The following is a 12,660-nucleotide window of genomic DNA, read 5'->3' on the forward strand; positions in this document are numbered from 1 at the left end:
CTTTGGGCCGTGTCCACAGTGATGCACGCAGATCCTGGTCTGCAGATGGACCAGGTGATGGAGGCCCCGGGCACCTGCAGCCTGAGAGAAAAAGAGCCCTGAAGCCAGGGAACTGTCCCTACCATGCCCTCTGTGTTATATCAGGCACCTCAAGGGGCCAGCAGCCAAGCCGGTACCCAGTTAACTTAAAGTGGGAGCCGAATTTATCGACAGGCTATCAGGTAGTGTAAGTTATTGGAGGGGGGTTTAAGAGTAGACGGGGGACCTGGTGGCTCAGTGATTGAGCACCTGCCTTCAGCCCAGGGTGTGATCCTGGGGTCCTGGGATCGAGTCCCACATGGGGCTCCCTGCAGGGAGCCTGCTTCTCCCTCTGCCTGTGTCTCTCATGAATAAATAAATAAAATCTAAGGAAAAAAAAAAAGCGGATAAAGATAGTAACAGGGCAGGAGTCCAGGAGTCTAGGGGGCAGGAATTAATCCACCTTGTCAGAAGCCACTGGAATGAATGCCTTCTGGCTGACTTTTTGTTGCTGTTGTTCTTTTGTCATTTCACTCAAGACCTAAGGTCCCTGAGAGAAAAGGTCACTCGGTCTGGCTTAAGCAAAGACAGACCACATGGCTCACAGAACTAAGCCCAGCGGATGGAAGCAGAGCTAGCTGCGGGCCCAGGTGAGGTCACCTGGACTCGGCCTCTCCCTGGGCCCTGGTGGGAGCCCCCCACGTGCGGGGCTGGTGTCCCCGCGTGCTGGCACCGGGGTTCCTGCTTGCCAGCCTCCCGCACGCTCAGCTTTCACAGCAGAGAGGAAGAGGGGACAGACTGAGGCCTGGCATTGTCCTGATGCCGTCGAGGGGCCACTGAGCAAACCACGGCGGCCAGGAGATCGCGGGCTCCCTGGCTCACACCTGCTCGCAGGTGCTCCCCAAGAGTCCCCCGAGCATGGAGCCACCAGCTTCTCAAAGCGAAATTGGCCATCGTACCCAAATGAGGGGCGATAGATGACCCGGTGGCAAAAAAAGACAATAAAAACTGGCTCTGACAAGCAAGTGTAAGAAAACGAGAGAAGATTTATGAATAAAATAAAACAGGGCAGCAGGCTGGTCGCCATAGGACGCGTCACGGCCTGTGCTGGGACAGGAGGGGCCCAAAGAACAAGTGTTGATCGACCATATGATGGTCTGAGTAAGCAGCTTTCTTCTTTTTTTTTTTCTTTTTAAGGTTTTATTTATTCACTTGAGAGAGAGAGAGAGAGAGAGAGCATGAGCAGCGGGGTGAGGCAGAGGGAGAGGGAGAAGCAGACTCCCTGCTGGATGCAGAGCTGGATCCCAGGACCCGGAGGTCATGACCCGAGCCCAAGGCCAACGCCCAACCATCTAAGCCACCGGGCGCCCCCATAACCAGCTTTCTTGAACACCCTGGCGCCAGCTCCCCCGTGCCCCCAGCAGTGCAGGCGGCAGGGCCGTGCCATCCCACCACGTGCTTCTCTCCATCTTCCTTCCCTCCGATTACTGTCAAATGATGAACTTCAACCACATACTACATTTTCCCGGGATCATCCCTTCAAATGAATTATGTGAATAATAAAGTTTCAATATTTTTCATTCGGCAATTAATCTTGGTGAGCACGAAACTTCATTTAAAGTGCTGGTACGGTGGCTGGAATCCATTAATCAGAGCAGCGAAGGAGCCGGCCAGGCACCAGATCAGCCCGGCCAGTGAAATATGGGCACTTCTCAAAAACCTGCGGATCCTCTCTAGTTGTGAGAAGTGTCACATTTGAGGCACGGCTGTCCCCAGACAGTGGAATCTGCGGAGCTCCCGGGCCCTTTCATTCAGGTGTTACGTGGGAAAACCTCCTGGTTGGGCTTAATGGTCACCGGAGTATTCGTGGGAGGAAAGAGACGATGGGAAAACTAGTTCCTAAACCCAAACCAGTTGTTATTAGAGTGGCAAAAACACAGTGCTTATGTGCGGAATAGTTTACATTAAATTAAAAACCATAAGTTATCTCTGAGACACTCCATTTAGCACATCTGAGGTTAAATATGGTTCAAAGCAGCTCTTTCAATTAAATTGTTCTTCCTTGGCTCTAGTAAAGCATATTAAACATAATTTCCTGAAAAGTAACAGAGATCATTACTCCGTTTGCAAATTGATACCACGTTATTAAAAATAGGAAATATTTGCAGGGATAGTTCAGATCACTATTTTTAAAAAGGTATTATTTATTTATTCATGAGAGACACAGAGCGAGAGAGACAGAGGGAGAAGCGGGCTCCATGCAGGGAGCCCGACGCGGGACTTGATCCCGGGTCCCCAGGATCACAACCTGGGCTGAAGGTGGCACTAAACTGCTGAGCCACCCGGGCTGCCCAAAATCATTCTATTTTTACAGAGAATCTAATATTGGCGGTGCAACTGAAGCCCAGATTTCTGGCCTCCTGGTCAAGGCGGGGGACGGGAGCGTGTCGAGGGAACGGGGCTGTGGAAGCATCAGAGCAAGCGGGCTGGGCACGACGGGGAGTCCCCAGGCTAGTCCTGGGAGCCCAGGAAGGAACTTTCCCTGAGTCCCATGTCTGTCCATTCTGCACCCCAATGTCCTCATAGCTGGAGACCTTCAGCCCTGCTAAGCTTCAAGCTGTTTATTCATGTTCGACTTTATGGGTTGTCATTCCACTCACATAAATGGACTTTATGTCCGTAGCTGGCTTTTATCTTTCCCGTCCTATTGGAAAGGCCTGTAACATTTACAAATAGCAAGACTGGCTCTTACCTCTGCTCCCTGAGTCACTGTCACTGAATTATTTCAAGTTCATAAACCAGGCCCCTAAATGGCTTTCCCAAGGCTTGATGTGACTCAAGTGGTACAATATGGAGTTTGCAACACTTGGTTGCATGGGCCCCGGGCTGGACTGCCATCCTCCAGTGATTTGGCCAGGGGAGGATCTGAAGGCCCGAGGAAAATGATTGAGTGGCAAAGCCAGCTGAAGCCTGTGCCCTTTGAGCCCAAGTCCTTTGTAAGGGGCAGAGTCTCTGGGAGCCACGTGGGGCATTAGGCCAAAGCCACATCTGTACATGGTGGTAGCACGTGATGCCAGGCCTGCCACAGGGATGCATTTCATCCCAGGGAACTGCCCAGAGACATGAGAGGATTGCAGTTGTGTGGGAGTCATGGAGGCTTTGCTCAGACTGGGGAAACACACTGAGGGTGCCTTGGACCCAGTCCCATCATTCAGGCCGGATTGCAACGTTGCAAGGTAAACCCAGCACATGCCAGAATGATCACTCTGTGAGTGGTCTTCAGAACCACCTCATCCACCCCAGGAAATGCCTCTCCATCCTATAGTGTCATTACCCCCTCTGGGCACCATGAACATTTGCTCAAGGGCCCAGGGTCCAGCACAGGGTAGAAAATGCTGCTGGGCTTTTTGTGGCCAGGGATGGCAGAGGGGCCCTTGGGTCACGGTCACGCTGGCCTGTTCAACCACCCACGCAGCTCTGGGCAGCTCCCTTCCAGGCCCCTGTTGGCCTGCCTTTGACCTGGATAGCACACTTAGGTGTGACAAGGACAAACCAGCATAAAGCGACCAGCACTCCAGAAGTGATATTGCAGGGTGGGTGGGTAAGGGCATTAGAAGGCCCATAAGATGCTTCCAACCTGCCCTCCAAAGGGCAGGATCAGCTTGCACTCTGACGATGACAGTTGCCATCTCCCCAAACTCCTGCCAATCACGGACCTCACTCAACTGAAAATATGTGCCACTCTGGTGAGTCAGAAAAGATACCTTACGGTTGCTTTACTGTGCTATTTCCTGACTACTCGTGAGGTAGAGCAACTTTTCTTATGCATATTGAATTGCTCTTTGTATCCTTCACCCACTTTTCTATTGGGTTGTTGGTCTTTTCAGTATAAAGTTGAGGCCCCTCTTCACGTAATTGGATTGCTAATACTTTGTCGTATACTTTGCAAATATGTGCTCCCAATTGGCTTCTCTTTTAACCTAGTTTATGGTTTATTTTTTTCCTCCAGCAATGCTCACTTTTTCTCCAGAGACACTCATTTATATGTGAGAAACCAAGACAAGGGTGCCCATTGCAGCACTGTTATTAATAGTGAGACTTTGGAAAAACCCCTCTGTCCCTCAATAAGGGACTAGTTATTCCAACCACAACACATCCATACTAACTATTGGACTTACCAGTCACAGAAAAAAGACAAATGAGGCCAATGAGTACATACTGATTTGGAACGTTCTATAAAGCAAATTGCAGATGAATGTGTATGGGATGATACCACCACCATTTTAAATGATAAAATCCCAGCAGATTAAAAAACCTCAACTGCCTATTTCTTTTCTTTTTTTTTTTTTTTTTAAATTTATGATAGTCACAGAGAGAGAGAGAGAGAGAGAGGTAGAGACACAGGCAGAGGGAGAAGCAGGCTCCATGCACCGGGAGCCTGATGTGGGACTCGATCCCAGGTCTCCAGGATCGCGCCCTGGGCCAAAGGCAGGCGCCAAACCGCTGCGCCACCCAGGGATCCCTGCCTATTTCTTTATATGCTATTTTCATCTGCACAGAACCATAAACACATAGAAGTTGAGCTGCAAGGATCCATGGTACACAAATGCCAGTAGGGACTTTGGGGAGGGAATGGGAATCAGAGGTAAGTTTCTTAAGGACTTGGTTGTGTTATTTGTTTTATTATTAATTGTATTATTTTATCGGTGTCATTTGAATATTTCATAATGAGATCATGTTAGGGGCTAAATGTTTGTGTTTCCCCAAATCCATATGTTGAAACTTTACCCTCAATGTGATAGTATTAGGAGGCGGAGCCTCTGGGAGGTGATTAGGTCATGAGAGTGGAGTCTTTATGAATGGGATTAGTGCCCTCCTAAGAACAGAGCTTGTTTTCACTCTATTTTTTCCACCTTGGGAGGATACAATAAGAGGTCAGCCGTCTGCACCCCTGGGGGCTTGCATCTGAACCTGACCATGTTGGCACCTTGATCTCAGACTTCCAGGCTCCAGAACTGAGTGGAGTAGTTTTCTCTTGTTCAGAAGCGGCCCACTGTCTAGTACTTAGTTCTAGCAGCCTGAGCTAAGACAGACTGTACTTCTGTTTTGCATGAGTTCTTGAAAAAGAAAAGCTGGCATGTAACACAAGCTCCAGTAAATTCCGTGAGGCCTGCAAGAAGGCTGGGCCCCCCTTGGTCCACCTGTTCCATCTCCATTGAACTCACGGAGGCAGCCCGGAGCCACGAGGAGAGAGGAAGAGAGGAGGAGGAAGTGGGGTGTACTGAGAATCTCCTGTGTGTCTGTCCTCATGTGAGCATTCGACTCAGAATCACCAGAGTTGAGTTCGATCGCTGACCTGGCCATTCACTACCCGTGTGACACTGGGGGAGACATTGAACCGTTTTGCCTCTTTTGGCCTTAGGTTCTTCATCTGTAAAGGGGGTGTTAACAGAACAGCCTCAGGGAGCCCACACACCTAAGTAAGAGAGAGAGTGTGAAAGGCTACAGATCCAAGGGGCTAGAATTGTTTTCTGATCATGCAGGTAACAGAGCAATCAGCTCCATAGCCGGTCCTTGAAGATACCTGTCAACAGTTCTCAGTGAAGGATGAAGCCTGGGCAAAAGCTGGGGGGTTTCTGAGGCTTTCCCCCATCTTCCCTGCCCGTGCCTTTGAACCTCTGACCTGTAAGAGGCCCTTGGTAATAGAGGTAAGGTGGGTGCTATCTGTGGCATGGCACTCACGGAGTTAAATCGGCAAAGGGTGCCAAGGAAGGTTCCAAGGGGAGAGGACCCTCCAGGGGAAAAATTAAGATGAGAAAAGCCATCTATTTGGGGCATGTCTTCCCTTTCTGAGACCATCTCCGAGGCGATTCGTCAGTGTCAAGGCTGGCGAGAAAGACCTGCAAAGATCAATTCCTCTGTGCAAGATAAATAGTTTTAAATAATTGTATATATGTAAGGGGCTTGCCTTTTCATAATTGAAGAGAACAGAGGGAGTCAAGAATATCTCCAGGAGAATGTCTTCTGCTCCGTGGCACAGAGTCCACAGCATCATGGGGATTGGTTAATAGTTGGCAAAAAGCCAAGGAGCTTAATCAACCTCCAAAGTTTATTATGAATAACCCCCAGAGCTAATGGATCATCCTTAGCAAGCACATCATCCTGGTTATTTTCTCGTTTTTTATAAATTGATCTATAACTTTGAATCCTGGTCCTTGAGAGAGCCACAAGGGATATTAGAAATCAGCGAACCCAGTAGATTTTTTTTCTTATTTCTTTTTTTCATTTTTATGAAGCTCAAATGAAACTGTTTTTGTTGAAGTGGGGGCAGAGTCACACCTGCTCAGACCCCATTTCCCTGTACCCTGCAGTGGCCCCGCTGTGGCCCCTAAGGCACATCGTTGGAAGACAAGGGCTCTAAAGAATATGGACACTATTAATCACCAAAGTCCCTCATTTTTCAGATGGAGAAACTGAGACCCAGAGGGAGGAAGTGACTTGGCCAGGTGAGTGTGGTAGACATGGTTGGTCACTCACTCCGCAGCATTGCCCAGCTCCCTTTCTCGTGCTTGACAAGCCCGTCTCACATTATAGGGATTAAAAATGCTGGATTACTCACTTTTCCAACCTCTCTTCCAGCAGGGAATGGGTCCAGGAGCAAACAGCAGTGACCCTGTCACCACATTGAGGTTGGGAGGGCACAGGAAAAGGAGAGCCCCTGTGCCTTCTGAGCCATGCACCAGTCTGCACCTTACCTCCTACTGGATCTCTCGTCCTGGAGATTAGAAAGGTCTCAATTCTTAAAGCCACATGGCCTTGAGCAGATTCAATTCTTGCAGCTGAAGTAGCCTCTGTGTTGGAGCTAAATCTGAGCCAGAACCCCTGCCTTTCACCTTGGAGTCCCATTGGCCACTCTGCCGGCAGCAGACAGCTAAGGGTTCAAAAACCCGAACCTGCGGCTCACTTGCAGGGGAAGGTGTCCACATTTCGGCAGAATAGTGAAAGTGAGAACATGACCGAGTCACAGTGGAACTCCGGTCTTGAGTTGGCGAGGCCACACGCCCCAAATTCTTGAAAAGAAAACTTGCTCTGAGTAGCTCACAGCAGAGTGTGAAAGGCGAGGGAAGGGAGCGTAGCCGCCCCCCAGTGGAACCACTGATAGAGGGTTTTTCCTGGGGTATCACTGGATGATACCTGGGCCAGTGTTTTTCACATTTTGTTAAGACTCAGAATCAAATAAAAGTTGGCTTGGGAACCCAAAGCCGTGTTGGGAGCCCCAAGTACCCCCCTCTCCATCCTTTACCAAGGCCGAGAATCTTCCCAGCACTCCGGGAGCATGATTTGAAGACAACTGATTTTGCTCATCCAAGTCTGCTCAGAGCCAAGGAAACTGAGACTAGTAGGTTCCCTCTTAGCTGGCTGCAGTGCAGACACCCTACTCAACCCCACTCAATCCCACTCAAAGTAGCCTGTGTGATGGGGGAGGTGGGGCTGACTGGCTCATCTGGTAAAACTGGGACAGGTGGGGGCAGAGTTGGTCTCAGGGATGTCTGGATCCTTGGCATCAACAGTTTTCTCTTTCTCTCTCTCCCCATACCCATTGGCCCCTGGATGGCGGCTTTGTCAAAGCTTACTGCATTCTCTTTTGTGGTCAAGAATGAGGCTTCCTTTTTTTTTTTTTAATTTTTATTTATTTATGATAGTTACAGAGAGAGAGAGAGGCAGAGACACAGGCAGAGGGAGAAGCAGGCTCCATGCACCGGGAGCCCGATGTGGGATTCGATCCCGGGTCTCCAGGATCGCGCCCTGGGCCAAAGGCAGGCGCCAAACCGCTGCGCCACCCAGGGATCCCTTTTTTTTTTTTTTTTTTTAAGATTTATTTATTTATTTATTCATGAGAGACACAGAGAGAGGGAGAGAGAGAGAGGCAGAGACATAGGCAGAGGGAGAAGCAAGCTCCATGCAGGGAGCCAACGTGGAACTCGATCCCGGGACTCCAGGATCAAAGCCTGGGCCGAAGGCAGGCGCTAAACTGCTGAGCCACCCAGGGATCCCCAAGAATGAGGCTTCCATTGTCTTCAGGCTGGCCTCTCCAGGTTAGCCCAAGGACAGAATTCCAGATGCTCCTTTCTCCGTCCAGGATGAAGACTCCTGGGGATGTACTTGAATCCTACACCCGCAGCTGGGACCACTCTTGGCATCATGGGACTGAGATGTCCGCTGACCCAGCCTTCACCAAAAACTCCATCTGGGACCGGGGAGTTGATACCAGAGAATTTGCAGGCACCACAGTCAGGGCCCCTGGGGAATGGTGCAGGTCCCTCAGGGGACAGGTCTGGACCTGTCCTAGGTTCCTTGATGCAGCAAGAGGAGTCAGCTTTGGAAGGTCCAGATGAGCCCCGGCTTGCCCGTGGACTTCCATGTGATCTTGGCAGCCCCGGAATCTGGCTGGTTCTTGATGTCCCCAGGTATGAAACTGGGAGATCACTTCCTGTGGCACAGACTTTTGTGATCATCACATAAGATGAGGAGTTGAGAAATGCTTACTAGCTAAACCAAGGAGTTTCTCCAGCTACTGGTTAGATTTTGGAATGGAGTCCCCTGACACCCAATTTTCACGGTCTGGCCTCAATGCCAGGCCTCTGAATTCCTTTACTGGTTCCTTCCCTGAGGCCCTGAGGGACTGGGAGGGGGAGCACCCCGCTCAGACCTCTCCCTTCCAGGTAAGCCCCTCAACTCAGGACCCTGACTGACAAGCCTTCTGGAAGCACTTCTTCCCTGGGACTTCAATGCTGGTACCAAGCATCTTTATTTCTGGGGGCTGTGATTCTTATTTGGTTAAATAACACATTTAAAAAAAAATTGTTGTGATTCCATACTGAAGCTTCCCATATGGTTAATTGGAAGTGTTCTCACCAATATTGCAGGCTGTAAAAACTAATGAGATAAATGGAAAATTTATCAAGTGCCACAGTTAGAAATTAACTTATTGCTTGATGCCACGCTTATGACTAATGAAGTTAGAGGGGGCTCTTCATACATAGAACAAAGCACTGGGCTCGGCCCGCCCTTGACACTGGCGGGGGTGGGGGGGAATCCTTCCACTTACCCTTCTCTTCTCTCTCCCCACCTCCCCTCTGTCAAATAGCAGATGAGTAGAGCAAATGACCAGCTAAGTCCTGATCCCCCAGACACAATATCTGCATTCAATTATGTATTATATCACCAATAATAACTATTGTTAGCATTTATCGATGCTCAGTGTCCGGTGCTCTGTATGCATCAGGTCGCATGCTTCTCACACCGGGGCTCTAAGGGAGGTGGTATGATCACCCATAAATCACAGACGAGGAGACTGAGGCTCAGAGACGTGAGGTCACAACAGTTCGAAGTGGTGAAGCTCCATCCTGAGGTCTGATTCCTAAATCCATATGCACTCCACTTAGCAATTCATTCATTCATTCATTCATTCATTCATTCATTCATTCAGATCAAATGGTCACTGAGACTCTAAGGAATCCCAGGCACTGCATTCTTTTAGAGTCACCAGGATGGGGCCATGCAGTGAGGAAGGATACAGATGCCAATCCAGCTCCGACTACCACTTGCTGGCGGTGGGATTGGGCTGGACCTTCTAGCTGGTTCTCCTGATCCACTCTGCCCCACTGTACTCTGCTCTGTGCCCTGGGGCGCTGGCCTGAATGGGCCACATTTGTAGGCTTTCTTGTGCTCTAGCTTCTGGTCAACCTGAGCCTGTGGGAGGCACTGACCAGATGTGACATGGGACAAGAGTGGGAGAAGGTTCTTCGGGTTCTCCTTTCTGGCTGTGCTCCCCTCCGCCCACACACTGTAGACCAAAGCTGCTTTCCAGAGGCTTTCTGTCTACACCTACCTCGCTGTGGGTCCCAGAGGCTCTTACCCTTCTGTCCTTCAGGCCTAGGGGTGGTCAGGTCTTCCTGCTGTCACCAGCCCGAGATACTGTACATCTCTTGTTGGTTCCCTTAAATCGTGCCCCCGTGTCTGTGAACTGCCCCTTCGAACTCTCCTGACATGGCCACTTTGGGTGGCATCTGCCCTGCTGGGGGATGGGACACAGTGATAGTGTGATTCAACTCAAGTGGTTGGCTCCGGTCAGTTTCCCCACCTGTAAACGGGGGATAATAAATTGCCATCGTGAGGATTCCAGAAACTAATTTACATAAAGTGCTCAGTACAACATTCAGTACACAGTAGATACTCAAGGAATGCTAGCTCTTCTTATTAAAACAGGGTCTTGCCTTTTAGGGCAAAGGGCAGTGATTCTCAAACTTGAGTTTCCAACAGGATCACCTGAAGTGCTTGTTACACGTGCCAAGGCCAGGCCTACCCATAGGCCCAGGATAGTCCTGCAGGTGACTGGGAGGCCCCCCGGGACAGACTCCAACCACACCCATGGGGAGGACCACACAGGGGAAAGGAACAGGGAGTGGGTGTCTTCATCGTTGGGGTGGTGGCGAGTCTGGGAAGGTCTTCTGAGAAGCTGCCGTTGAACTGAGACCTACATGGACACACAGAATATGGATGCTCTGGGGCTAGGACAGGCTGGGATGTGATGGAGCAACTTGGTTTGGCCAGAAATTAGGGGCAGCAAGAAGTGGTGAGAGATGGGGCCCTTGTAGGCTGTGTCCTGGAGCTTTGACTTCACCTTTAGGGGAGAGGAGTCCCTGCAGGGTTTTAACTGGAGAAGTGACCCAAAGTGGGGGACCAGGGAAATATTTCTCCAAATTTGAGTCCCCCACCTTATTAAAAATGGTAGAATCCTGGAGGTGGGTAGGTGGTAGGGAGGGATCTGAACTTTTCTCAGAATCCGTGTGATTCTGGTACTCAGTAAGCTTAGAAGCCCCCTGGCCTGGGAGCTTGCTGTAGTGACAAGAAAGAAAGGAAGATGCTTGGGCTCCTGCTGTGGAGGAGGCTTTGCTGGAGGGGAAGACCAGGGGAGCTGGCAAGTTCGGGTTTGGAGACAAGTTGATTCTATTGTATATTGATGATGTGTTCTTCACTTTCTGTCAGTTTTACTCCAAGGATTTAGCATGTCTTCCTTTCTCTCTTCAAAGGCTTCTTGCCACAACCACCACATCCCAGTCTGGTTCCTGGGAACAGGATCACTCCTCTGACATCTCACAAGGTCCTCCTCTAGGGATAATTGGAACCGAAGGTACTTTTTCTTTTGGAGATCAGATCTTGGTTGGGTTCCAGTAGGTGGGGTGTTGCATGGATAGAGCATGGGATCAGGGGTCTGAGGGCCTGGGTTTGGATCTTGTCATACTCCTTGGGGGACTGTGGGCAAGTTGGTTCCACTCTGAGCCCTGGTCTCCTAATCTGAGAAATGAGGCCAGCTATGCTGACCTCACTGAGATAATGCACACACTCAACTTGTCAACTAGACAGACGGTGTCGACGGGAGACAATGATGTGATTTGAAAAGGGTCCAGGGGTGTAGATTCAGAAATGGGTCACTGAATTGGAGCTAGCCAGAGTAGAGGAGGAAGGAAGTCCTACCTCTCTGCTTTCATGTTGAGCTCCTAAGAACTTCTCCAAGAGGTTGGGCCCATGCAGTGGGGTTTCTGCTCCAGAATGCATGACTCCTCTGTGGGCAGGGCCCCACTGGCAACCAGGACTGACAGGCTGGTGACTTCCTCAAGCAATTCAAGTAAGAGATCTGTTTTGGGTCCTCTGGAGCTCCCTCAGGTTGACTTTGCCACTGCCCTGTGCTGGCTCATGTGTTGTGTGCCCGCTATCCCCTCTCTAGTCCATCCTTCATATCTCCAGCACATTCTCCCCATGTCCATGCTGCACCTGACTCCACTGGACAACTGCTTGCTCTTCTTTCCTTTGTTTCTTTGTAACTCACCTTCTCCCACTCCCTTCTGTGGCAGCCATCCTCCATTCTGCTCTCTGCTATCACCCCCACAATTCAGGGCCCTTTGCATGTCACCTGCATTCGGGACAGGTAGCAGCCCCCTCTGACCAACAAATACTGAACAACACTCCTCTCCTCCAAAACCTCCACATGAGTCCCTGCTTCTCTCTGACCATGGCTTTCATCCAGAGAAAGAATGTATTGATTGCCAGTGGCTGTGGTCACCATCACAAGGGGCCAGCCAGCCAGATCACTCCCCACCTCCCCACTCTTGCCTGTGCCTATGGAGCCCATGGTAGAGGTGCAGATGCAGATTTATAGGCCTCAAGATGCCATCCCCTTCTGGAGGCTCCTTGGGGGCAGAGCCTGTGACTGGGTCCTCAGAGGTCCAGGTACAGTGTCTGGCTCATCTGATGTTTCTTATGTGTTTCTTGAGTGAATGAAACCAGATGGAGCCATCATTCTCAATTTAGTGAGGATGTATTGAATGCATCCTGTGTGCCTGGTGCTAGGAACTCTATAAAAGAGAGTGAGACCCAATCCCTGACCCTGGGGAGCTAACGGCTTTGTGGCAGAGAGAAAACACGCACATCAATCTACCAGTATGTCTGCATGCATGAACGTGCTCCTGGACTCTATCTGTCCCCAAAGATGTGGTTGTCATCACCTCCTCCCTGGACCACTGAAGCTGCTCAGGATTGATCTCCATGCCGTTAGCTCCCCTCCTCTCTGGTCTCTCCAGC

The sequence above is a fragment of the Canis lupus genome, chromosome 28, assembly GCF_011100685.1.
Source record: "Canis lupus familiaris isolate Mischka breed German Shepherd chromosome 28, alternate assembly UU_Cfam_GSD_1.0, whole genome shotgun sequence".
Lineage (NCBI taxonomy): Eukaryota > Metazoa > Chordata > Mammalia > Carnivora > Canidae > Canis > Canis lupus.